The sequence below is a fragment of the Balaenoptera ricei genome, chromosome 2, assembly GCF_028023285.1.
Source record: "Balaenoptera ricei isolate mBalRic1 chromosome 2, mBalRic1.hap2, whole genome shotgun sequence".
NCBI classification, from domain to species: Eukaryota; Metazoa; Chordata; class Mammalia; order Artiodactyla; family Balaenopteridae; genus Balaenoptera; species Balaenoptera ricei.
The window spans coordinates 69,763,894-69,791,357 of NC_082640.1; the positions used below are offsets into that span (position 1 = coordinate 69,763,894).

At 47.7% G+C, this 27,464-nt stretch overlaps 1 protein-coding gene across 3 annotated transcripts in view; it reads right to left on the reverse strand.

The window, feature by feature from the left end:
- Positions 1 to 27,464, reverse strand: part of SMAD6 (SMAD family member 6) — a 116,477-nt gene that overhangs the window by 14,381 nt on the left and 74,632 nt on the right. For all 3 annotated transcript variants that reach the window (XR_009500800.1, XR_009500798.1, XR_009500799.1), the window contains exons 4-5: positions 17,971 to 18,137; positions 14,806 to 15,834 (exon numbers count right to left, since the gene is read on the reverse strand). The gene's annotated coding sequence lies outside the window, so the exon portion shown is untranslated. The remainder of the gene's footprint in view (positions 1 to 14,805; positions 15,835 to 17,970; positions 18,138 to 27,464) is intronic.

The window sequence follows — 27,464 nt, forward strand, 5'->3', positions numbered from 1 at the left end:
AACAGAAGTTTACGTCTCACAGTTCTGGAGGGTGGAAGATCAGGGTTCTGGTGACAGCCTTCTTCAGGGTTGCAGGTGGCCTACTTCTCGTTGTGTCCCCATATGGCGAAAAAGAGAGCGAGAGTTCTCCAGGGCCTCTTTTATGAGGCACTAATCCCATACATGAGGGTTTATCCGTCATGACCTAATCACCCCCCCAAGGCTCCACCTCCTAATATGATCACATTGGGGGGTTAGGATTTCAACATATGGATTTTGAGGGGACACAAACATTCAGTCCATTGCACTCCCTCACAGCTTGTCAACCTTCCATAGCTCTCTGTTGCCCACTTAGCATTGCCACGTTGGCATTCAGGGTTTGCCACCATCGGGCTCCTTGATGGAGCAGCCCAGGCTTACTTCCCACGTTGCCCTACATGTACCAGCCACAAACAGCCCTTCCCCAAACATGCCTTGTAGTTGTACACCTCATGCCTGTGCCTGCTTTATTTGCCTGCGACACTTTCTTACTTCTTCAAGATTCAGCTTTGTGTTGCGCTTCTATGACTCATTTCTGACCTTTCAGCTCAGAATTGATTGTTCCTCCCCTGCTTTGTGCAGAGCCCTTAGCACCTGCACCTACAGTCGAACTGGTCGCATACACGTCTGCATCTGTCATTGATTGCCACAGTAATGCTGCATAACAAACAACCTGGAACCTCAGTGGCAAACATTCTCTCAGCTCATGAGTTGGTTCATTCATTTAGCTCAGCTGATCCTAGCTGGGGTCAGCTGCTGACCTACAATGGCCTCGGCTGGGATGATGGGGTGACTTGGCCCAGGGCCACATGTCTTAGTCACTCAGCAAGTTAGCTGTTATGTTCTCATGACCACAGCAGAAGAGAAAGAGCAAAAGAGGAAACTTGCGAGTGCCTTGTCAAGCCTCTGCACCAAGGGGGCTAACATCCTACCGGCCAAAGCAAGTCACAGAGCTGAGCCCAGCATAAAAGATTGGGCGGAACATTCTATCCCGGGTTGGAGGGCATTGTGGAGTTACTGGGTGAAGGATGTGGATACAGGGAGGGGTGAAGAATTATGGAACTATGAATACAGTTGATCTTCCACAATTTCCGTCTTTCCTACTAGACCATGCGTTCATTCCTAGAGGGAGGATTTCTCTTCACTGGGCTAAAAATTCTGTCCTAGGTTGATTGGACTTTGGTAGGAGGAGAAGGACCAGGGAACTCAGCTATTCCTATCTGTGACCTTGAGAAAAATATTTGACTCCGGCCAAAGTCTCGGTTTCCTCATTTGTGGAAAAAGGAAGACAGAGGCCTGCCCTCCTAGGGCACAGAATTAGGGGGAACAATTGAGATCTGGGCTCTGCCCAGTTTCCGCTTCTGTAAATGGAGGTAATGATGGCTCCCACCCCACAGGGACGTGGCAAGGATTCAGTGAGTCAATGTCAAGGGATTAGGGCCCTGCCAGGCAGGTTGCAAGTACTAGCCTTCAGGAGGAGTTGGTCTTTGCTACGCACTTGCAATATCCCCTCTCTTCCTTCCTAGCTCCTGTTAAGTGTTGTAACTTTGTACTGATGTGTGCAGCTATTTGTTTAGGGTCTTTCTCCCCCATGTGGAGTGGGAGCTCCATGAGGGCAGGGACCATGCTCAGTGCTGTATCCCAGTGCAGGACACAGAGCCAGTGCCTTGGAAGTATTTGTGGAATGAGTAGCTGCATGAATGAAGAGCTGGATGAGGAAAGGCACGGTTTGGCAGGGGTAGAAAAGCCTGCATTATCAGGCCTGGGTGGCCTGTTTCAAAGTCCATTACCAAGTCCAATCTCTTTCCTTCCACAAATCTTAGATTTACTGAGAACCTGCCCCACCCACTCCCGCACCCTGTGCCAGGAGTATAGCTTCTCCTAGGAGGTGATCCCTGAGGCGAGCCACCCACTCTGCATTCTGGTTCCTTGGTGCCCTGAAGCATGAGGTCTTCCCTGCACGGTGGAAAGGATCACACAACCAAACCCACTGACCGCTCTCCCTACCCCTCACAATACCCTGCCAGGGAGCTGTCATGACTGCTGTTCCCATTTCACAGAGGAGGAAACTGAGGTTGCTAAGTGACCTAGCAAGTCGGTTCTGTACCACACAGAAAAAGCCAAGTAACCAGCCCGGAGCACCCCAGGTGAGTGGATGCTGAGCAGAACCAAAGCCCGGGGACCCAGTACCCTGCCTGAGCTTCCACCCCTGGAGAGAAAGAACCTCAGGCTGGAAGGGCCGGCAGAGACGGTCTCAGCCCTGGTTTCTGCCCTTAAGAGTCATGACGGCCAAGCATCAGCAGTGTTCAAAGTGCCCATCCCCGACCATCACTCCAGCCAGGAGGTGCTACTCTCAGGCCACCGACTGGCCGCCTCAGCCTGGACCACCACCACCGTCAAGGGGTGTCTCAGTTATTTTTGCCAACCACAGTGCTCATGAGCAGTTATGATGGTCTCGGATTATTTAGAAATGGGAAGTGAGGGTTAATCGATGTCATTTGGGAGTAACACCCACCTGTCTCTATGAGTCTCTGCTTGGACCCTTCGTGCACATCTTAGAGCCCCCCCTGAGGTGAGGCTCAGTATTTCTACTGGGCAGATGAGAATCTGAGGTTGGAGATATTAAATTATTGGCCCGGGGACTTCCCTGGCGATCCAGTGGTTAAGACTTCACATTTCCACTGCAGGGGGCGCCGGTTTGACCCCTGGCTGGGGAATTAAGATCCCTGAGTGCGGCGCAGCCAAAAAGAAAAGAAAAAAAATTATTGGTCCAAAGTTGCCCAACCAGGCAGTGGTAGAAGCTGGGGTATCTTAACTGGCAGTGACTTTGGAATCATTTCCCACTCATTTGTGTAAACTTAGTTGCTTGGTCTGCCCTGGACGAGGGGGAGGGGGAGGGGGAGGTCATTCCCTTTCAAAGGAATTTTTCTTCCTCAACAATTTGTCTGGCAAACATAAAGCTTTCAAAATATGCAATCACATTGGGGTGGGGGAGATAGAATGATTCCTTGGTGCACGTCCAGCTCTCATTCAGGGTTCAAGTCTCCCCTCTAAGGGGCCCTGGCCTTTGCTCCATCCTCTGGTACCAGGGAGCCCACCACCTCCAAGGTGGCCTGGCCCGGCCAAGCGCGCTGGACTTGCCCTCCCCGGGGCTCCCAGACACCGTCCTAAATGTCCTCCGGAGCCAGCGACCTCCAGCTCGTCTCTCATTTTCTGAGGCCGGTTGCCTCTCTTCTCCCAGGGAGATCATATGTGCTCACGTAATGGAGCTGTGGTTTCCACTCCAGGCTCTGAAGCCAAACTCCACGGAGTTTCAAATATCCCCAAGGCCTTGGAGGAGGAAGGCCGCCGAGCACGGCCCAGGAAGGGGCTGCATCTGATCTGCGTTACCCAGTAGCTGCCACTGCCTCGAGCTCTGTCGGGGACCAGGGCCGGATGGAGAGGGGGGCCCGCAAGAAACGGCTCAGCTCCCTGCCAGCCTCCCCTCCAGCCATCCCAGCCCTTCCCTTAGGACCACAGAGCTGAGAAGGCCCTTCCCGACATTGAGGCCAGACGTCCCATTTCGGAGGGTGGGAGCTGAGGTCTGAGGTGGCACAGGCAGCTTCATGGCAGGACCGAGAGGGATTTGGAGCTTCTGATTAAATCAAGAGTTCTTTCCACTGCCCCACGCTAGCTGCTTAACACCTGGCAAGTCCAGGGCAAGGCCTTCTCCCGGGACGGGGACATTGCCCCGCAGCCTCCTCGTCTGACCCTCACACGGCCTCAAGACGGCACAGACAGGCAGCTACTGGCGGCCAGCCCAGGGGGAAGCAGAAAGGGGCGCTAAGGATTCATGTGACTTTGATGGGAGGTGAGGAAAACACCAGTGCCACAAGAAGAAGTGATTCACAGGGGCATGAGATCCCCAAGCGGAGAACAGAACAAGGGGTTCTCAAAACACATGCTTTTTGACTTGCAAAAGCTCCCTCCACCCAGGCCATCTTCACAGACTGGGTTCCGCCCACACCGCCTGAGCTCCTGGCCCAGCCTGGTCCTCCCTCCCACCGGGCGCCTGTGTCATCCCACTGGGTTCTCACAACAGTCGCATCTCATAGAGGCGGGAACTGGGGCCTCCCTTCTCTGAGCACGGACCCTCTGCTGGGATGGGGGGGCCTCGCTGCTCATTCCAACTGCTTATCTCCACTTCTGAGGCTGCGCAGGGCACGCGGGGCCTCCCTCCTGGGGTGCACTGGCTCTGCTTCCTGGTGCCCCCCAGAACTTTGTCCTGGGGCTCCACCCAGGGTCCAGCTGGGCGAGGGGCAGAGAGCAGAATGGTGATGACCTGATTTTGTTTGTGTGCTTGTTCTTTGGCCCCTGAGAAGCCTTCAGAACAAAGTTTCACATAAATAAGAAAGAAAAGAGGTGTATTTTTGGAGATGAGTTTTCTCCTACCTCCCCATCCACATGCCAACAACCTAATGATTTAACCTTTTCTAAGTGCAAAAAATTTAAGTTGTGCTAGAAAAATGTCAACAATGCTTATTCTTTTTTTTTTAATATAAACTTATTTATTTTATTTATTTTTGGCTGTGTCAGGTCTTCGTTGCTGTGCGCAGGCTTTCTCTAGTTGTGGCGCACGGGCTTAGTTGCTCCGCGGCATGTGGGACCTTCCAGGGCCAGGGCTCGAACCCGTGTCCCCTGCATTGGCAGGCGGATTCTTAACCACTGTGCCACCAGGGAAGCCCAGTGTTTATTCTTTATCCTCACTTTCTAGCCAAAAAAAAAAAAAAAAAAAAGGAAAGGAAAGAAAGAGGTCTTAGGAAGGAAGGAAGAAAGAGAAAGGAAGAAGGAAGGAGGGAAGGAAGGGAGGGAAGAAAAAACAAATGATAACGTCCCCAGATTCATGAGTGCACAGATTAGAGAATAGGGGATCAGGAAATCTTGACATTACATGGTTCAGATAGCATCTGGGGAACACAGAATGATGTGGGTTTCCTGTTCCACCACAGAATCTTTAAGAAAATGAAGTCCTCAGGGCACACAGCCCAACCTAACGTTAATTCTCTAAACCTTTGGCTGTATATTTAAAATTTGTCCCCATTACACTTCTGAAACAAAATTAGAAATATTGAGAAAATTGGAAAAGTCAATTGCCAATATTCCTACTATCATAAGGCAATTAAACACACATTATACACACACACACACACACACTCCCATACACAATCATATATGTACAATTCAATATATATCTTTTTTCACTTTGCTGAAGACCAACAGACTCGCATTTAAATCCCAGCTCTGGGCACGTCACTTTAGCCCTCTGTGCCTCGGTTTCCTCATCTATAAAACAAGAAGACTGGTGATCTCGTGGAGAGCATAGGAGACTCACTGGCTCATTGATGATGGCTGTTACTATTGCTGGTGTCCTGGGCTCTGCCTCCCCAGTCTCCCTCGGGAGCTCCAGTGGACCCAGAGAGCTCCCACACCTTTATTTATTCCGTAGCCCCTTAGAGGGTGTGTGTGCTGTACTGGGTGGCAAGGGCACAGAAATGAATGTGACCAGGGTCTGCCCTTGGTCCAGAGCTCAGTCCAGGAAAGGGGGCAGATATATAAACTGACAGGGGAGAACTTGGGTGACGAGAGTGACGGTGGCCACACAGACCGGTGCTGTGGGGCTGCACAGAAGGTGACAGAGCCGCCGGTTCAGCAGAGGAGAGGGGGTGTGTGCCCGACACATGGTGGGGAACCTCCAGCAGAGGAAACAGCAAAGGCAAAGACCTGGAGGCCCCGGAGAACATGGCCCATCCTGGGATTAGCCAGTCTTCGAGTCTGGCTAGAACAGCAGATGCTGATGAGAAACAAAGCTGCCGGGAGTCTGAGTCTTGAATGACATTTGAAGAGGTTTGGGGTTCATCCTTGCACCAACAAAAATGCTTTCAGCTGCAAGGAGCAGAAAACACTGATGCAACCAGCTTAGCAAATAAGAGATGTAAGCGCTCACGTGTCAAGGAGATGAGAGGAAGGGCATCCTGGGTTAGTTAATTCAGCAGCTCATCCACATCTTCAAGAACCCCATTAATACCTGCCTCTACTCTGCCATCTTCAGTGTGTCAGACTATTCTCAGACTTGTCCCCTTATGGACCTAATGTGGCTGCCATAGTTCCAACATCACATGTAGACACCACAATGTCCAGAGATGGAAGAGAGGCCATTATATGTTCCATGGGTCTCTCTCTCTCTCTTTTACAATCAAGAATCTCCTTCCAGAATTCCCCTAACTTCCCTCCACTTCTAACAGGACAGAAAGCATCCCATGCCTGTCCCTGAATCAATCTCTCGCAGGAGGAGTGGACCATCATAAGTGGCTGAGGCCAGTGAAGAGCCTCCCCTGGAGCAAGCCTCTCCTGAAGCTGCAGTTGTGGGATATGGGGACAGAGGAACAGTGTGGTTGCTCTGCCAGCAAGGGAGAAATGCCGGGGTGGATGTGGACGAGGCAGTGAGTGGTGTCTGCTAAAATCCTAAAAGTGCTGAGGAGGCATTAGTAACCTCTCTGTGCCTCAGTTTCCTCAACTATAAAATGGAAATAATAGTTCCTACCTCATAGGGTTACTTGTGAGGATAAAATCACATGTCCCCTATAAGGCCCTTACAGCAGTGCCTGACACATATTCACCAGTCAATAAATACCAGTCCCTCATCATCGCTAAATTACCATTCTTTCGAATCAAAATTTGCATTCTCCAAGTTCAGTGAGGTCCCAGGATGGAAGAAAATCTAGTAGTGTGACAAGTGGGAGGACTCTTCTTCCCTCTCTGGGCCTCAGTTTCCTCATCTCCAAGGCAAGATGACTGGGCCAAGTGACCTCTGCACCCTGACCATCTCTGGGGTCCATGATCCACTCCAGCCTGTTCATCAGGCCTGGAACGCACTGTGCTTTAGCCACCCTCCAAGCCTCGCTCAGGCTGTGTCCTCAGTTTGGAATGGACTCCCATCTTTGAGACCTTCCTCAAATGCTCCATCTCAGGAACACTTCCCACCCTGTGCCCCTGAATTCAGTTGAGCTAAGCCCGCCTCACATTGTACTCCCACCTGCCAGGAGCTGGTGGCACCTGCTCGCTGAGGGTGGTAAGGTGACGTACCTCCAGGACTAAAGGGGAGCCCAAGTTTGAGGTCTGAGTCTCCCGTGACCAGCAGAGGGTGGTGCACAGATTGTGCACAGGGGTTCAGACTGTGGTCCTTCTCCCTTACTAACACCATGAATGAGCAGGGTAAGTTTATTGAGGTCTTACCTGGAGCCAGGGAGGGTTTAAATCACTTATCATGGGGTGTCTTATTTCATGCTTGTAACATCTACCCATGAAGTAGTTACTAGTATTGTCTTCACTCTACAGATGAAGAGATTAAATGACTGGCCCAAGGTCACATAGCAGGTAAGTGATGGACCTAGGATTGTTCCCCACGTCTGTCAGGCTTCAGAGGCCCTGTTTCCTAAACAAACTTGGTCTCTTGGGAAACAGAACCAAATGCCCATCCCCCAGATATCATTCTTTTCAATTTGTTAAGGTGGGTTATATGGCCCAGTATGTGGTCTATCTTGGTGATGTTCCATGTGAACTTGAGAAGATTGTGTAGTCTGCTGTTGTCAGATGATGTATTCTATAAATTAGATCCGGTTGGTGCTGTTTAGTTCAACTACATCCTTACTGATTTCCTGCCTACTGGATCTGTCCATGAATGACAGAGGGGTGTGGGAGTCTCCAAATATAATAATGGTTTTGGGGCTTCCCTGGTGGTGCAGTGGTTGAGAATCTGCCTGCCAATGCAGGGGACACAGGTTCGAGCCCTGGTCTGGGAAGATCCCACATGCCACGGAGCAACTAGGCCCGTGAGCCACAACTACTGAGCCTGCGCGTCTGGAGCCTGTGCTCCGCAACAAGAGAGGCCGTGATAGTGAGAGGCCCGCGCACCGCGATGAAGACTGGCCCCGCTTGCCGCAACTAGAGAAAGCCCTTGCACAGAAACGAAGACCCAACACAGCCAAAAATAAATAAATTAATTAATTAATTAAAAAAAATTAATAATAATGGTTTTGTCTGTTTCTCCTTGCAGTTCTATCGTTTTTGGCCTCATGTACTTTGATGTTCTCTTGTTAGGTGCATATACATTAAGGATTGTTATACCTTCTTGGAGAATTCATCCTTTTATCATTATGTGATGCTCCACTTTATCCCTGATCATTTTTCTTGTTTTGAAGTCTGCTTTGTCTGAAATTATAGCTTTCTCTGATTAGTGTTAGCATGGTCTATCTTTCCCTATCCCTTTACTTTTAATCTGTTTATTTTTAAAGTGGGCTTCCTGTAGACAAAAGATAATTGAGTCCTGTTTTGTTTTGCCTCTGATAGTCTCTGTTTTTTAACTGGTATATTTATACCATTCATATTTAAGGTAATTACTAATATAGTTGGATTGGATTAATATTTACCATGTTTATAATTGTTTTCTACTTGTTGCATTTGTTTCATTTTTTTAATCTTCCCTTCTTCTCCTACCTTATCTGGTTTTATATATGATTCCATTTTCTCCCTGCTTTTAGCACATCAATTAAATTTCTTTAAAAATTTTTTTAGTTGTTGTCCTAGAGTTTACAATAAACATTTACAACTAATCTAAGTCCACTTTCAATAACTATATTGCTTCATGGTACCTTATAGCAGAGTATTCCCAATTTTTCTCCCCATCCCTTATAACATAGCTGGTATTCATTTCACCTATCCATATACTATAATCACCCAATACTTCTGTTGCTGGTTTTTTGCTATTATTTTTGCTATTTTTAGTTTGAACAGTTGTCTATTAGATCAGTTAAGAATAAGAAAAATAAAAGATTTTATTTTATCTTCATTACTCCTTCTCTGATATTCTTCCTTTGCTTATGTAGATCTCAGTTTCTGACCTACATAATTCTCCTTCTCTTTGAAGAACTTCTTTTAATATACCTTGGAGGGCAGGCCTACTGGTGACAAATTCCCTCAGTTTTTGTTTGAGAAATTTTTACTTCTCTTTCACTTTTGAAGTATAATTTTCCTGGATACAGAATTCTAGGTTGATGGGGTTTTATTTTCTTTCAATACTTTAAAATCTTCACTTCATTCTCTTCTTGTTTGCATGGCTTCTGAAGAGAAGCCTGATGTATCCCTCTGTGGGTAAAGTGTATTTTTCCTCTGGCTTCTTTCAGGATTTTCTCTTTGTCTTTGGTTTTCTGCAGTTTGAACAGGATATGCTTAGGTGTAGATATTTTTATATTTTTGCCTACTTGGTATTCCCTAAGCTTCCTAGATCTATGGTTTGGTGTCTGTCATTAATTTTGGAAAACTACCAACCATTATTACTTCAAATATTTCTTCTGCTTCTTCTTCTCTTTCTTCTCCTTCTGGTATTCCCATTATGCATATGTTACACCTTTTGTAATTGTCCCACAGTTCTTTTTTTTTTTTTTTTCCATTCTTTTTTCTCTTTGCATTTCAGTTTTGGAAGTTTCTAATGACATATCTTCATGTTCAGTGATTCTTGCCTTGGCCATGTCCAGTCTACTGATGAGCCCATTAAAGACATTCTTCATTTTAGTACAATGTTTTTTATTTCTCACATTTCCTTTTGATCTTTTCTTAGAGTTTCCATCACTTTATTTACATTCCCCATGTATTCTTGCATGTTATTTACTTTTTCCATTGGAATACTAACCAAAGTTATTTTAAATCCTCTATCTGTTTAATTCCATAAATCTTTGTGATATCTGAGTCTGGTTCTAACACTTGCTTTATCTCTTCAGACAGTTTTTTCTTGTCTTTTAGCATGCCATTTAATGTTTTGTTGAAAGCCAGACATGATATATCAGGTTATGGGTACTGAGGTAAAGAGACTTTTAGTGTGAGGCTTTATGTTAATCTGGCTAGGAGTTGATCTGTGTTTAAGGTTTGCTGTAGCTGTAGGTACCAGAGGCTTCAGTTCCCTAGAATTTCCTTGTTTGTTTGTTTTTTCCTCCCCTGTTATCTTTGGGTTTCCCTAAGAACTCTTTCTTAGAAAGAGCCTGTGTCCTGCAGCTCTTTCAGCTGTAATCCACTGTTATTATACTGAAGACCTGCTGTATTAGCAGTAAGATGTTGCGGAGGGAAAACATTCTATATTCTTATTATTAAATCTCAGATTTTTTAGTGGGTCTGAGTCCCTGGGCTGTGACCTTTAGAAGCATATCTTAGCCCTTATTTTTTTCTCCGCTTAAATGAGACAGTATGGTTAAAGAGGGCTGCAGTTGTTTAACTGCCCTTCCTCCAGGTCAGACAAGGCTCTGGTAAAGCAGTTTCTCCGGAGGGATAGGCCTTTGTTATGGAAAAAGCTCTGGGCATATTTCAAAGGTCTATTTCTCCTGCCCAAAAGAGAGTGGATTTTTCTCTGATCTTTACCATGTGAACCTGGTAGGGTTCCTGGGGGTAAAACTCCTGAATGTATGGTAGGCCTAGGACTGGGCCCCTATTTGATTTTTTGTTTGTTTTTGTTTTGTCTTTAATATTTATTTATTTTTATTTTTGGCTGCATCGGGTCTTAGTTGTGGCACACGGGTCCTTCATTGCGGTGCACGGGCTTCTCTCTAGTTGTGGTGCACAGGCTAAGTAGTTGCAGCGTATGGGGTCCAGAGCACGTGGGCTCTGTAGTTGTGGCCCGTGGGCTCCAGAGCAAGTGGGCTCTGTAGTTGTGGCTCGCATCCTCAGTAGTTGTTGTGTGCAGGCTTAGTTGCCCCGCAGCATGTGGGATCTTAGTTCCCTGACCAGGGATCGAACCCACGTCCCCTGCATTGGAAGACGGATTCTTAACCACTGGTCCACCAGGGAGGTCCCCCCTATTAGTTTTTAACTTTCAAGCTAGTCCACACTCAGCTTCCAGCAGTTCATCAAAATTACTGTTTAATAATAATGATAATAATATTTTAAAAATAAATAAAAATAAAAAAATAAAGATAATAATAATAAAATAAAAATAATAATAATAAAAAAATAAAGAGGGAGGGAGGAAACTTTGGGAGGTGATGGATATGTTTACAGCATAGATTGTGGTGATGTTTTCATGGATGTATACGTATATGCAAACTCATCAAGTTGTATACATTAAATATGGACAGCTTTTTGTATGTCAATCATACCTCAAAAGAGCAGTTTTAAAAATTACCATTTAATGTAACCGACAAGGACTTAATCTCCAAAACACACAAACAGCTGATACAACTCAACAACAAAAAACCAAACAACCCAATCAAAAAATTGGCAGAAGATCTGAATAGACATTTCTCCAGAGAAGACATACAGATGGCCAACAAACACATGAAAAGATGCTTGACATCACTAATTATTAGAGAAATGCAAATCAAAACTACAAAGAGGTATCACCTCACACCGGTCAGAATGGCCATCATCAAAAAATCTACAAACAATAAATGCTGGGGCTTCCCTGGTGGCGCAGTGGTTGAGAATCTGCCTGCCAATGCAGGGGACGCGGGTTCGAGCCCTCATCTGGGAAGATCCCACATGCCGCGGAGCAACTGGGCCCGTGAGCCACAACTACTGAGCCTGCGTGTCTGGAGCCTGTGCTCCGCAACAAGAGAGGCCGCGATAGTGAGAGGCCCGCGCACCACGATGAAGAGTGGCCCCCACTTGCCGCAACTAGAGAAAGCCCTCGCACAGAAACGAAGACCCAACACAGCCAAAAATAAATAAATTAATTAAGAAAAATAAATAAATAAATAAATATATAAATGCTGGAGAGGGTGTGGAGAAAAGGGAACCCTCCTACACTGTTGGTGGGAATGTAAGTTGGTACAGACACTGTGGAGAATAGTATGGAGGTTCCTTAAAAAACTAAAAATAGAACTACCATATGACTCAGCAATCCCAGTCCTAGGGATATATCTGGAGAAAACCATAATTTGAAAGGGGGCATGCATGCTGATGTTCACTGCAGCACTATTTACAATAGCCAGGACATGGAAGCAACCTAAATGTCCATTGACAGAGGAAGGGATAAAGAAGATGTGGTACATATGTACAATGGAATATTACTCAGCCATAAAAAAGGATGAAATAGGGACTTCCCTTGTGGAGCAGTGGTTAAGAATCCGCCTGCCAGTGCAGGGGACACGGGTTCGAGCCCTGGTTCGGGAAGATCCCACATGCCACGGAGCAATTGGGCCTGTGCGCCACAACTACTGAGCCTGCGCTCTAGAGCCCATGAGCCACAACTACTGAGCCCGTGTGCCACAACTACTGAAGCCCGTGCGCCTAGAGCCCGCGCTCCACAACAAGAGAAGCCACCGCAATGAGAAGCCCGAGCACCGCAACAAAGAGTAGCCCCCACTCGCCACAACTAGAGAAAAGCCCGTGCGCAGCAACGAAGACCCAAGGCATCCAAAAATAAATAAATAAATAAATAAATAAATGTATTAAAAAAAAATGAAATAATGCCATCTTCAGCAACATGGATGGACCTAGAGATTACCACACTAAGTGAAGTAAGTCAGAGAAAAACAAATACCATATAATATCACTTAATGCGGAATCTAAAATATAACACAAATGAACTTATCTACAAAACAGAAACAGACTCACAGACATAGGGAACAGACTTGTGGTTGCCAAGGGGGAGGGGTTGGGAGAGGGGTGGAGCAGGAGGTTGGGGCCGGCAGATGCACACTATCCATATAGGATGGATAAACAACAAGGTCCCGCTGTGTAGCACAGGGAACTACAATATATTCAATATCCTGTGATAAACCATAAAGGAAAAGAATATTAAAAAAAGCATATGTATATATATGTATAACTGAATCACTTTGCTGTACAGCAGAACTTAACATTGTAAATCAACTGTATTTCAATAAAATTTTAAAAATTAAAAAAAACTAAAAAAAAGAATATGAAAAAGAATATATATACATATATATGGATGGATATAACTGAATCACTTTGCTATATACCAGCAACTAACACAACACTGTAGATCAACTATACTTCAATTAAAAATTTTTTTTTAATTAAAATAATTACAATTTAAGTGTTCCTAACAGTTACTAGCTTTGGTAGCTTTTGCTTTCAGTAAGCTGATCTTAGCTGTGATTCTCTGTATTCACCTGCCTCTCCAGATTTCAGAGTGGCAGTCTGCCCTGGGACCTTAATTCTCTGATGGATCTAAAAGTTGTTGACTTCTGACCTTCTGGATCCCCCTATCTCCTTGAGGGACCAGCTTGAGCTGTAGTGGAGGTGGAAGCATGGGGTCACGTGAAGTGGGTATGGGACTGAGGTCAGGCTGGCCAGGCAGACCCATCAAGCACTAGCTCTATCCTTCACTAACTGTGACCTTGGGTTGGTCACTGCACTTCTGGGGCCTCAATCCTTTCTGTAAGCTAATAACCGTACTTCCCTGGTACAACTGTGGAGAGGAGGGAAATGCCTGGCACTGAGCCTGGCATATCACAGGTATCATACAAACACATTTCCTTCTTCCCCACCACAGGAGCCCCTGTCACCTTCAGAAGCCAATCCAGTAGCCCTGCCTTGGCACTGACACCTCACAGGTCAGCCCCACCTTTCCTCCATCCCACTCCAGCCCAAGGGCCAGCCAGAGGAGGGAAAGAAGGCAGGCTGAAAGCAAGTAGCTACTGTTCATGGAGTTATGTACCAGGCACTGTTCCTAGTACTTTATGTGTATTCACAGATTTAATCTGCACACACAAAATTGTATGATCTGGGAAAGATTGTTACCCTATTTTACAGAAAAGGAAAATCAAGGCACTGAGAAGTTTACAACAATAATCACAGTAAGTGGCGGAGCCTGGGTTTGAAGCCAGAGTGCACATTCTAGGAAGACAGGGGAAAGGAGTGAAGATCCTCCAACTTGAGAAGAGGGCTCATCAGAGGGAGAGTCCCTCCCACTGTATTATTGATACTTTGGCTGTGGGTTTTAAGGGCTGGAGGCTCCCTCCAGGGTCCTCAGGGGATGCTTGTGCTAACACGGGAGCCGGAGCCCCACAGGAGCTGGGCTGAGGCTGGTGCAGATCCCAGATCCTGTTATCCTGTCCCTCTATGTGGCAGGAAGAGGCTGGGGCACATGCCTGTGTGCCCCACCCCGTGCTTCTTCAACCTGAATGTGCACACAGACCCAGAGGGATCTTATTAAAATGCAGATTTGGATTCAGCAGGTCTGGGGCAGGATCCTAGATGCTGAATTTCTAACAGTCTCCTGGGGAAGTTTGATGCTGCTGTTCCTGGGGCCACATCTGAAGAAACGAGATTCTACAGGACCCTGCATCTCAGGCCCATCTTCTTTCATCATTCTTATTTCTCACACTCCACCTGCCTGATTCCCCCTGTACTCCCAGTTCTGGAGTGAGAGTTCTCCCCACCGCCACCTCTTATGAGGCAGCGCGGCCTCTGAAGGGCATTTATGAAAAAGCTACCCAGGGAAAGGTCAGCCCCGTAAACTAGTTAATCAACATGGGCCAAATGTGAGTTGGGCCCAGCATCTCCCATCACCTCTGAGGTCCCAGAACACTGGCTTCTGGCTGAAAAGCAGCACTTATGTCACCTGTAAGATGGAGAAATGATGACAACCTGACCTCACAGGGCTGATGTGGGGATTAAATGAGTTAGCACGTGGAAAGCGGTTAGCCTGGAATCTGGCACACAAGAGGCACTCCTTAAGCATTACCTCTTAATTTTGTCAATAAATAACCAGCAAATGTGGGTTTGAAGTTGACTTACCGATAATGAAGTGCAGCGGTCCTCAAACTTGAGTGTGCATCAGAATCACCTGGAGGGCTTGTTAAACCACAGATCTCCGGACTCCACCCCCAAGAGTTTCTGATTTAGTAGGGCTGGGGGGCCTGAGAACCTGCATTTCTTTCTCTTTTTTTAAAAAAAAAATTTTTGTTTATTTATTTTTGGCTGTGTTGGGTCTTCATTGCTGCATGCGGGCTTTCTCCAGTTGCTGCGAGCCGGGGCTACTCTTCGTGGTGGTGTGCGGAATTCTCATTGCGGTGGCTTCTCTTGTTGCAGAGCACAGGCTCTAGGTGCGTGGGCTTCAGTAGCTGTGGCTCATGGGCTCTAGAGCGCAGGCTCAGTAGTGGCGCACGGGCTTAGTTGCTCCGCGGCATGCGGGATCTTCCCGGACCAGGGCTCGAACCCGTGTCCCCTGCATTGGCAGGCGTACTCTTAACCACTGCGCCACCAGGGAAGCCCCGAACCTTCATTTCTGACCAGTCCCCAGGTGATGCTGATCCAGGAGCCAATTTTGAGACCCTCTGATCTAGGGGAACTCCTGCCCCTGCCCCATGACGGGAAGCCTAGAGGCCAGGCCAGAGCTGGCAGTGCCAGGGCAGGTCACGCCGAGAGGTAGGAGCTCTCCCGGCAGCCTGGGCTCCAAGGACACCAGAGAGGGGCTCATCTGAGGCCCAAGGCCCCTCTGCAGGCCTCTCCTCCAGGCCCATTCCCTCCTGCCTGGCCCAGCGCCCCGGCCCTCAGAAGGCCCCTCCACCCGGCTTTGTTTGCATTCCTGGAGCCTGCGTCAGCCAGGGCAGCAGGCGTGTCTATGCGGGCAGGCCTGGCACAGTCCTGATGGCTGGCCCTACGCTCCAGGCCTCCTGGGCAGGCGCTGCAGTGGCCACGCAGGGCTCACTTAGCAGTCCCAGTGACTCACGCTTCCTCCCAGATTCCGGGAAATGCTTTCCTCCTGTTGCTGCTGCTGCTTTTTTCTTGCTTAATGAGAAGTTCTCTGCAGACTTCCATGGCAACCTCAGGATGGGGAGGCAGGGGGAGAAGGTGGATAAATCCATTCCCAAGAGGGGCCCCAAGAATTCCCATCTCTCTCTCGCACTCACACACACACACACACACTCTTGCCAGCCCTGGCCTGAGCCCCCAACCCACCATGGAGCTTTGGTCCAGGAGGGCCAGCCCCAGAAATGCTTGCTTTTATTAAAAAGGAATGGCCTCACAAAGGCACGACTGTAGGAAAGGTTGTAATTTGCCCAAATAAAACTTAATTTGATCCATGAAATAGCTGTGGTTTATTGTGTAATAGATGTGCTATGTGTTTCAATTTAATAGAAGCCAATATAATAAGGGGCCAGCTGGGGCCTCCAGAGGCCAGCCTCTTTCCCACCACGCACAGTAGGGCCACACAGCCCGCCCTGATGGCGGGACCTTCCGCCGGGAGAGGATGGAGAAGGGCTGGCCACAGACTCCTGGCCCAGACCACAGAGGCCTGTGGGAGAGACAGCCCAGGGACAGACGAGTAAGAGTGCTTGAAGACAAAAAAAAAAAAAAAAAAAAGGGAAAGAAATAAAAACCACCCTTCCCAAAGCAAGGCTGCGAGTGTGTGAGTCTGAGGAGGGGTTATGAAGGCTGAGTTATTTTCCTGTCCCCTGCTGGAGTGGCAGGGCCCCACCAGGAGCTGTGGGAGAAAGAAGGATGGGTCTGTCACCTGGCATGTGTAGGTGACATGTCTGTCACCTGGCACGTGCATCACCCTCTGGAGATGCCTTCAGGGATGGTCCCTGGGGAGTGGGTAGCTGGCTCGGCCCCCAGAGCCTTCGTGTGCAGGGTCGGGGTGAAGGGGAGAGAGAGCCAGGGGGTAATGGGCTTACTTGGGTATGGTGGAGCCCCCAGAGATGATCCAGTCAGCACGCCCTGCCCCCAGCCCACCCTTGCAGCCCAGAGAGGGTAAATGAGCTGCATAAGCTCAAACAGCCAGGGAGCAGCTCAGCTGGCTCTCGTTCCATAAACCCTTATGACACACTGGTGCTGGGTCTGGGATGGGGACAGGTAGGGTGGGATGCCGGGCCGGTCTTACAGATGCCAGGAATGTTGACCAACTGACAGAAACCGGTAGAGAAGGGAAAGTGGGTAGAAGTAGCGGGATCTCACATTTGTCAGCCGTTCCCTGTGAGCTCGGCATTGCTCTGAGCATGTCATGTGCATTATCTCACTTAATCCTCTTGACAACCCTGTACAGTAAGGTATTGGTGGCCCCATTTTTCAAATGAGGAAATTGAGGCTGGGGTGGCTTGACCAAAATCACAGTTACCCCTGGACCCTCTGCTGCCTTCTGTGGGTGGAGACAGCATCCAATTAGCAGCACCCTCCCACCCCAATTCCCTACTCCTTTCTGGCTCCTGGGCTCTGATCCTGGGTCCAGGTTGCTCCTGATTCATTCTCCCTGGGACTGCTTCCCGAAAAAGACCTTTATTTGGCTCAGTGTGACCTTGGACAAACATCTGAGCCTCAGTTTTCTCATTTGTAAAATAGGAATAATTACACATACCCCACAAACGCCGTTCTGGAGATTAAATGAGATACCATATAAAAAGCACCTAAGCCAGGGCTTGGCGTTCAGCAGATACTCCTTAAATCCATCTATTTCAAACAATTCCCACTGAGAATACCATATGCCAGGTAAGTTTTGGAAATTAGTTTAGGAGGGAGAACCACCTAGCTTTGAATTCCAACTCTGCCATTTACTTGCTGAGTATCTGGACAGGTTATTTCACCTCCCTGAGTCTCAGTTTCACCATCTGTAAATTGGACACAACACTACCTATTTCACAGGATGATGGGATAATTAAATGAGATAATAGATGGTACATAATAGATGGTGCTCAATAAATGATAGTTATTTCGTCATCATCATCATTATTCTCTTCCTAAACTCTCTTCTATGGCATGGCCTCCAGCGTGTAGGAACAACAAGTCTAGTGCAATGCTGCCCCATAATCTGTCTTGAGCTGTGTCCCCTCTCCCCCAAGGACTTCTTAGTCTATCTGTGAACTAAGGTTTCTGCACTGAGGCTCTGAGAACCCTCTGTATCCTGAGCACACCAGAAACAAATCACACATGAATCCAATGACTGAAAGAACGGAAAGCAGTTACCCTGGAAGCAACTGCAGGACATGGTCTTCTGTTCTTCCAAGGAAATGTCCTCTCTTTGCCAAACCCACTGTTGGGCTGAGAAGGGCGGGTCTGTGGGGCATCCGGAGGGATAGGAGCCTTGTTCGTCAGTGTGGGGTTTCCCAGGAACAGTAGCCAGGAGGTCTTCTCTGAAAGTCAAATGAAAGGGGAGATGCACCCCATCACCTCTCTGGGAACTGTGGGCATGCTCCTCTCCTCCCCTCCTGCCCTGCCAGCTCCCACCTGTGCCTGACAGATGGCAGCGAGGCCAGGAAGCCCAGTTAGAAAGCCATGCTGTGGCCTGGTCATCTAAAGCCACAGCGTGAGGCTTATACGAGATTGGAGCCCTTGAGACTGTGACTTACCCAAGGTCACACCAGATTGTGTGTGTGTGTGTGTGTGTATGTGTGTCCACATTTCCCATTATGTCTTGTCGAGTTCCCTTAATCTCAGGACCTTGCAGAGGTGCTATAGGGGTCAAGGGAGCCAGTTGAGCCAGTGGAAGTACACTATACAGATGTAAGGGTCATTTACTGTCATTTAATACAGTCAAACTTCAACTAAGCAGAACACTAGCAGATAGAAATGTTTAATTAAGACTTAACACCAAATCCCTTTGGTTCAACATTTATAGTGGACAGTCTTTTTTATAATTATAATTTATAATAAAGTTTAATATAATAAAGATAATGCATGCTTATTGTAGAAAATTTGAAAAATGTGAGAAAGTACTAAAAAAAAAAAAAGAATGCAGAAACCACCCCTAAGTCCACAACCCAGAAATATTCACTGGTTATATTTTATATACATGTATATGCATTAATATCACAATATTGATATGTATGTACATAGTCAGTACTTTATATGTGCCAGGGACTGAATTGAGTGCTTACTGCATTATTTATGTGTATATATATGTAAATGAAGTATTTTACATATATGTAGATGTATCACCTGCTTTTTTCCATTTGGCATTTTATTTTCCAAATAATTGAAAATATTCTAAAACATGATAATTTTTCTTTATAAAAATAACACATGCTTACGGTAGGGTAAATAATTCAGAAAAATAGAAAGTGGAAAGAAAAAACTCTCCAAGTGCACCTTGATCTCCCCTCCCATTTTCTCAGGCACAAGTGCCATCAACAATTAAACCTGATTTTTAAAGGCTGCATAACATTTTGTCACATAGATGTGCCATCGTTTCTGTCATTCCTTATTTTTGGACAGTTAGGCTGTTTTAGAAATTTTGCTGCCGTAAAAAATGAGTATTTCTCAGGAAAGATCCCCAGAGGCAGAACTGCTGGAACAGAGGGCATAAACATTTTTAAGCCTTTTGATCCATATTGAGAAACTGATTTCCTGAAAACTGCCCCTGTTTGCAGGCCCTTCAGCATAGAAAGAGAACATTCATCTTATTCATCTCACTTCATCTCAGCCCCATTGAGCACTATTTGTTTTTTATAGTCCTGCCAAGGTGATAAGTGAAAAATAACATCTCGCAGTTTTAATTGAGGTTTTGTTTTCTAATGAGTTTAAACATATTCTTAGTCACTTACTTTTAAACATAAACATAAACTTAGTCACTGTTTATCCTTTTGTTAATTTTCTTTTCGTGTCTGCTGCCCTTTTTTTTTTTTCTATTGAGGTTCTTAAATTTTTTTCTTTTTGATTTGCAAGTGCTCTTTGCATATGTGTTGTTATTTTAATTATATTTCTGGGATGTTTTGATGTACAGAAATTTCCAATTTTAAGCACACAAATATATATGTCTTTTTCTTTATTATTTCTTCCATTACTGCTGTGCTTAAAGAGACCCTTCCCATCCAGAGATCAAAATCATGAACATTTTATTCTAGCTATTTCATGGTTTCATTGTTTTCACATTTTGCAGTCTCATCCATCTGGAATTTATTCTGCTCTATAGGGTGAGGTGAAAATGGAGCTATTCACTCTCCTCCCCTCCCCCCCTCCTCTATCTCCTTGTTTTCCCCAGCACCACTCTCTAAGCAAACCTTCCTTTCTAGGGGACTCTGTGAAGTGTAGCAGCCCCAGGCACTGGGCCGTCACCACCTGAAGACACACCCAGTCCTCCAGCAATACCTTTAACGTATATACACCAGGCACCAGGGCTCTCTGTCCCCCACTGGGGATACAGAAACCACCATAGCACCGTTACCACCCTCTAGCAGCTCACAAGCTAGAGAGAAAACAGGCCAATCAACAGACAAGGACGGACATCTGGGTGCTGTGTGTCTCAGCAGGCAGGGTTTACCTGGGCCAGGTGAAGGGATGGCTGTTAAGGGATGGGTCCCAGAGGAACCAACAGTGAGCTGGAGCATTGAGAAGTGAACATATTAAAGGACACAAAAGCACCCAACAAACAGGTGACCCAAGGGGGCCTGGGTGGGAGAAGATGATTCCCACCATGCCATTTGTAACACATGTGTGTATCTCCTAATACATACATTAAACACTCATAAGGTTACTACTCTAAATGATAGGAAAGGAGTTTGACAATTAAGCACTGGAGCCGGTGAAGGGTATCTAGGAAGAGGGAACAGCATAAGCAAAGGCTTGGAGTCACAAATCAGTTTGGCCTATTTAGGGACCATTGTTGGTTCAGCCTCGGGAGGGTGAGGGGACCAAGAAGGGCCTGATACATCCCATAAGGGGCTTGGACTTTGATGGGCAGCCAACAGATGGCTTTAGGCAGAGGAATGACTTGCCAAACTGCATTTTAGGAAGATACATCTGGCCGAAGTGTAGAGAGGGGAACAAAAGGAGCTCCTGGAGGCCTGTGGAGGGACCCATTATGAGGCAGCTGTGGCAATGTCACAGAAAGATTATGATGTGCCAGAGCCATGGTGGTCTGGGGCTGCCCCTTCCAGCCTGGAGTCTGTCCTTGAACAAGTTCAGCCTGTGCCCACCTGGTCTTCAGTCACTATGAGATCCCACCCATGAAGGAGGATTCTGGGACTCCACAGCCCAGGCCCCAGACTCAGCGTGCTTGGCTTCTCTGGGGGTGAAGGTCAAGGATATAAAAACCACGGAGCCCAAAGGCAACCAGAGTCTGAAGCAAGAGCAATCTCAGTCGAACCCTAGCTCTATCCCTTACCTCCCGTGGGACCTTAGGCAAATTATTGAGCTCTTCCTAGCCTCATTCTTCCATATATGTAAAATGGGACAGCCATACCTATAAACAGTGGTAGTGTGAGAGTCCAGTGTGAGTATTCCATTAGACCGTGTATGTAAGGTCCTTACCTGTGGGAGAGGCTCAGTTTATGTCAGTACAACACCACTGCCCTAAAGAAGACAAGTGTTCTAAAACGAGAGCTTAGAAAAGGGCCTGCTTAACCCAAAGGAATGTCCAGGATTTCAGGCACAGGAAAGCAGGTGGCATCACAGCCGACAAACTACAGTTTATAAAAGAACACTGGCCCAGTTTCTGTGTCTGACGAGCCCTTTCCACTCTGCTTTCTTTCCATCCCAGCCCTCTATCAAGCCTTTATTCTCTCCTAAGTCACGTCTCAGACCACGTCAATGCTCCCATCAGTACCTCTAGTTTTCCAAACCACTTTCCTGCTCCTGAGTTCATTGGTTCCTTGCAACCACTCTGTCAAAGCAGGCCTTAGACCCATTTCACAGATGAAGAAACTGAGACCATCCCCATATGGGGAGGAGGTGTTAGTGAGCCCCTTGGCTACTCCATGCTCCCCTAGTCTTCTTAGCCTCCCAAGCATGGTGTCCAGAGCCAGGGCACGGGCTGAGAGGCATGAAATGCTATGAGCCAGGGTCTGTGAGGCACATGAAAGAATCCCAGTGCCTTGGATGCGGGAAAGCTAGTGGGCACTGGAACAAGAATCAGATAGATCCAGTAACAACCCAGCACCACCAGTTGGCTGTGTGACCTTTAGGTGATCGCTTGACCTCTCAGAGCTTTTGCTTCTCATCTATAAAACAGGCATCATCCCACAGGCTTGATGGAGAAGGTGGCAAAAATCTCTTGTTCAAAGATAATTTTCAGTGGCTCTGTGTCCCCTCTCTCCCCAGCCATGGCACATTCCAGAAGAGGCTCACCTCAAAGGCCTTTGGCTTCTCCCGGTCACTTGAGAGCCCACCCCTGAAGCCTAGAAACTGTCACAGAAGGTGTTGGATGAAATTGCCTGCTCCCTAGAGGGGCACCCCTGGCATCTCCAGGCTCAGAATCAGACAGAATGGGATCCCAAATACACAAACTGACAATTCCTCAATTTAAAACCTTGCGTGGCTCAAGCTGGTTCTTCTTCCCTGTGAGTCGTGGCAGGGACACCCCTCAGCACACACAGCCAGGGCCTGGCAGAGATCCTGGCTGTGGGCCCGGATGGGGCCAAGTGGTCCCAAGTGTCAGACCTCAACCCCCTGGAGCCCCAGAGTGAGGAGAGCCTAGGAGCCAGCCAAGGCCTGTCACCAAGGCGCCACTCGGCTTTCTGGGGATCTGATGTGGGTTTTGACATGTATTGACATTCTATGTTGGGCAACACAAAGCAGGGGATTCTTAAAGAGTCAGAATAGTTGTCATCAGGTCCAGACACAGCAACCATCCTCCCTCCATGGGTGGACGAGGAAAGGGAAGAGGGAGTAGGGGTGGGAGTGGGGGTCACCATTGCCAAAGGGTCTGCTTCCAATACACACACTTAGAAAGCACCGATATGCTGCCCATTTTAGCCAATTTAAGGAACTTGGCCAACATTCTATGGCCTATGGAGAAGATTTTTTTCCCCTTCTCTACAAAAACTTACGAATAGATGCGTTTCTGTTGAAATGTTAAGGAAAGCACATCTTAGACTGCATGCATGTACGCAGTGTTGTTTATGTGTGTGTTTTTCTAGGCATTCCTAAAGCTCCATTTTGTTCACTGCTCAAAGATGAGAAATAGAAAGTGAAACTGTTACAAATAAACATTTCCAATTAATTTGCTGGTTCAAACAAAACTGACCTCAAAAAGCTGGCAATAAACACAGTATTTTAAAAATTCAACAAATGCTAAATGTGAATACAAGCAGGCCCTATTCTAACTGCTTTACAAATATAAACCCATTTAATTTCATCTTCTTAACTATCCTAGGAGGTGTCCATTCTAACAAATAAGGAAACTGAGGCTCAGAGACCTTAGGTAACTTACCCAAGGTCACTTAGCTGGAGGCAGAGCTGGGCCTAGAGCCCTGGGAGTTGCCTCCAAAGCTTGTGTGCTCAGCAGCCATGGAAAGTCAAGTTCAGAACTGCTGCCATTCATTAGCAGGATTGGGGGTGGGAGTGGGTAGGAACACCAGCTCTGGAACCAGAGAGATCTGGGTGGGAATCCTCCATCTGATACTTCCTAGCTGTGTGACCTTGGGCAACTTACTTAACTCCCCTGAGCCTCATCTATAAAACAGAAATAAGGATTAAATGAGATGATACAAAGTACCTAGTACATAACAAGTCCCTCAGTAAATGATAACTGTTATGATTATTGCTAAACAAAGTAAGGGTTCTGTTACTAGCAATTGTCTCAGCTCCTCTCAGCAGATCTAATAGCAAAGTCCACCCTAAATTTTGGAGTGAGCATCAGGGGCTCTCTAGAGCCCCTGGGCTCCCCCCAGAAAGCACCATCAAGCCATCTGGTTTAGACCTTTCATTTCTGAAGGGAAGTTAAAGCCCAGTAATTGGGGTCTCTCCCAGCATCACTCAGCCAGGTCTCCCACGGTGCCCCTAGGGAGTCCAAGGAGGTCGCATTCAAAACCATCTGTGTCCTCTACTCATCACATGAGCTCCCAGTCTCACAGTCAGAAATTCTAGGCATTTCATCTATACTCCACTAGCCTCGCTGTGACCTGCGTTGAAAACAGCAAGGCTGAGAGGCTGTTCCAGCCTTTATCCCGGCTGACAGTCAGCCTAGACTGGACACCCCCTTCCCCAGCATTCTCCACCAAACCCCCGACCAGGCCAAGGTGACACACAACTTCCCCTGGGTTATCCAGGTTGCCAGAAGTCAGCAAAGGCCTCACGATCCCAGGGTGAAGAATTGTAAAACTTTGCCTCCATATGCCTTTTATTAAAAAGCATAGGGAACACAACAATGAGAATGCACTTAATGCCACAGATCTGCACACTGAAAAATGGTTACAATGACAAATTTTATGTTATGTGTATTTTACCACAATAACACCACCGACAACGAAAGCATAGGGAAGATGAAAAAGTTCTAGGGATGGATGGTGGTGACAGTTGTACAACAATGCAAATGTACTTAATGCCACTAAGTTGTACCCTTAAAAATGATTAAACTGGTCAATTTTATGCTATATATATATATATATATTTTTTTAACCACAGTTAAAAACAAACAAAACCAAAAAATGATCTGTGCCCCTACCCTTCTTGCCTCTCGACTGCTTTGCTCAGGCTGATCCTGTCTTCACAGAAGCCTTTGCAGCATCTCTGAGAGATCAGCTCTGAAAGGAGCCCCAAGTCAAGGGTTTGGCCCCCATTGGCTACTGCCTTGCTGTGTGACCCTGGTCACCACCCTGACCTCTCTGAGCCTCAGTTCTATGACAGTGACGGAACTAGATGTCCTCTAAGGGCCCTCCCAGCTTAGCTGTTCTCTGAGTCTGTGTTCTAAATCATCAAAGGAACACGCCCCCTCCCAAATCAGGAATTCTTGCTACCACATCCCCAGGAGGGTAGAATAAGACTATAGGACCTGGGGCCTGAGGCTAGGGGAAGAGATGAGGGTTCTTAGGGGCCTGTAAGGAGAAGCCAGCTGGGGTTGTCATGGAGACATGTGATACTAATAAACACACCCCCCTCTGGATGACTGCTTGTTCCTTTAGAGTTTATAAAACACACCCACATCTTTTACCTCCATGACCCTTTCATTCCACAAACATCCAGGGAGCCTATCCTCTGTGCCCGGCACTGGGCTGGACCAGGGCCAGTGGGGCCAAAGGGACATAAGACATCTCTGGCTTCTAGGAGACTCCCAGGGAGGAGAGAGGGGACAGCGGCGTGGGCAGATCTTGGATTGGGCAGGAGGGAGCATGGGCAGGCTCTCTGTATCCTGAGAGCACAGGCAGTCACCAGAGAGGTCACTGTCACTCGGAGGACTGACAGATTTGACAGTGACACCCACACTGTCCGATTTGGGTGCAGACCATGACTCTGGGTGAACAGTGGGTTGGAGCGGGTGGGAGAGGGATGGAAGCCCAGCAAGAGGCCATAGCAGCTGTCAGGGGGAGGCCCTGGCGTCCCCAACGAGGGATGTCCCAGTGGGTCACTGACTCTATTCCTGCTGGGGAAACTGAGGTTCACACAGGTCAGCTGATGGCCCAAGGCAACAGCGACTTAGGAGATCTGGATTTGAGTCCTCATACCTGCTGAGAACCCAACCCAAGCTTTCTTCACCAACCTGAGCTACGTTCCAGGCCCCAAGATGATACTAGGGAGCACTTGCTGACAGCTTAATACTTGGCAGTTGTGAGTGCTTAACAGGCATTAATTCAGTTAATCCTCCTGACAACCCTTGGATGTAAACACTCTTATTGTGTTTTGGGTTTTTTTTTTTAAGATTTTTTTTTTTTTTTGATGTGGACCATTTTTAAAGTCTTTATCGACTTTGTTACAATATTGCTTCTGTTTTTTTATGTTTTGGTTTTTTGGCCGCAAGGCATGTGGGATCTTAGCTCCCTGACCAGGGATCGAACCGCACTCCCTGCTTTGGAAGGCGAAGTCTCAACCACTGGACCGCCAGGGAAGTCCCAAATACTCTTACTGTTATTCCAATGAGGCAACTCAGGCACAGAGAGGTTAAGTATATAACTTGCCTCAGATCACCTATCTGGTAAATAGCAGAGTCTAGATTAGAACGGGCAGCTGCAGCCAGAGGCAGCCGGAACAACGAAGTCCCCTGAAATGTGTGTGTGGGACGGGAGCTTCCAGGACAGGTGGCGGGGGTATGGGGGGGCGTTCACAGAGGTGAACAGAGGTGTGTGCATGCCCTTCAGAGCACTGGGGGAATCTATGCCCAGACACACAGGAAGCAGCCAGACCAGGAGTCTTGAGACACGGGTGTTAGGCTCAGCTCCGCCCTGTACTTGCTGTGTGATCTTGGGCTCCTCATAGTCCTCTCTGAGCCTTGGGTTTTCTCACCTGAAGCATGAACACAAGATCTCCAGGCACCCCCTCTCTCCCAGTTGTGCTTCCCTCACTCATAGATCCATATCTCCACAGCCCCTACCCCCAGACATTCCCAGAGACTACGCAGGGAAGGGACTGACATGGGGGTGGGCTGTGAAGCTGAGAGGAAGGAGCTATGGAGGGACTAAGGCCTCTCAAAGAATCTAGTCAATAGAAGGAAATCTATTCCCTCTCCGCCCTCACCCCAGGCCTGGGCTTGGGTTTGGGGGCAGTAAGCCCCACCCCCCTCGCTTCCCAGGGCCTGCAGGGACCAGGCTCCCACGACGCTCTCCAGAGACGGGGCCTTGTTTAGAAAGTGTCTTCTTTGGAGCCTGAGTCACTGGATCCCTGGGTGGTCTGGGGGAAACCACAGAGTTTCTGCCAGCACCACAACCGGGAAAGGGGGAGGACAGCAGGTCCTAGCGCCACTTGTGCCCTCAGCAACGAAGCCTGTTCTGTCTGGGACTTGGTTTCCCTATGTGAACTGAGGGGCTAGAACTGGCGTCTCAGACCCCCACAAAGAAAGGCAGCCACCAGGCCTTCTCCCTAACACTCGAGGCCACCCAAGGACCTTAGGGAGGTCCCCAGCCTCAGGACAGGGCAGGCCTTGGAGCAAATTGCTGCAAGGTTGAGGCCCCTGGGCCCCCAGAGTTCAGCCCTTCAGGATCACAGACCGTTCCCAAGGGGCAGGCCCACTCCAGCAAAGCCAATCATAACCAGCACATGAGAGGACACCCAGCCAACATCTGAGACAGAGGTTTGTTCCTTTCCCCCCAGGGAGCTTGGGCAAATGACAGCATTTGTGTAAGCATCCATTCCTCCAACTGGAAAAGGAGAATGGCAGAGAACACCCCCACAGAGGTTCTTGTGAAGACAGGATGCATCAAAGTCACCTCACGAGTAGGAAGGACTCACAAACAGTGAGTTAAGTGTGTCAGTTGTCACTGACTTGAAAAGAAGACAGATACAGTGACTCCTAGCCCATCCTCACACAGCACAGCACAGCTCTGCTCACCGCGCCCCAGGAGGACCAAGGCCTGCATAGTGGGGACAGCAGAAGGAGTAAGGCCTCCCGGGAAGCTCGGGTCTGAGGTTGGCAGAGTGGAGTGAAAGGGTCTGGGCTGGCTGGCCTGGGTATGGGGACAGAATTAGCAGGGGTGGGGAAGGAGTCCACTGGCATATAACTTTGGGAAACCAAGTGAAATAGCGTAGTTCTTGGAGGATGTGGTGGCCATGATTCCCACCTCCTGGCAGTCACACTCCTGTGTGGTCCCCCCACC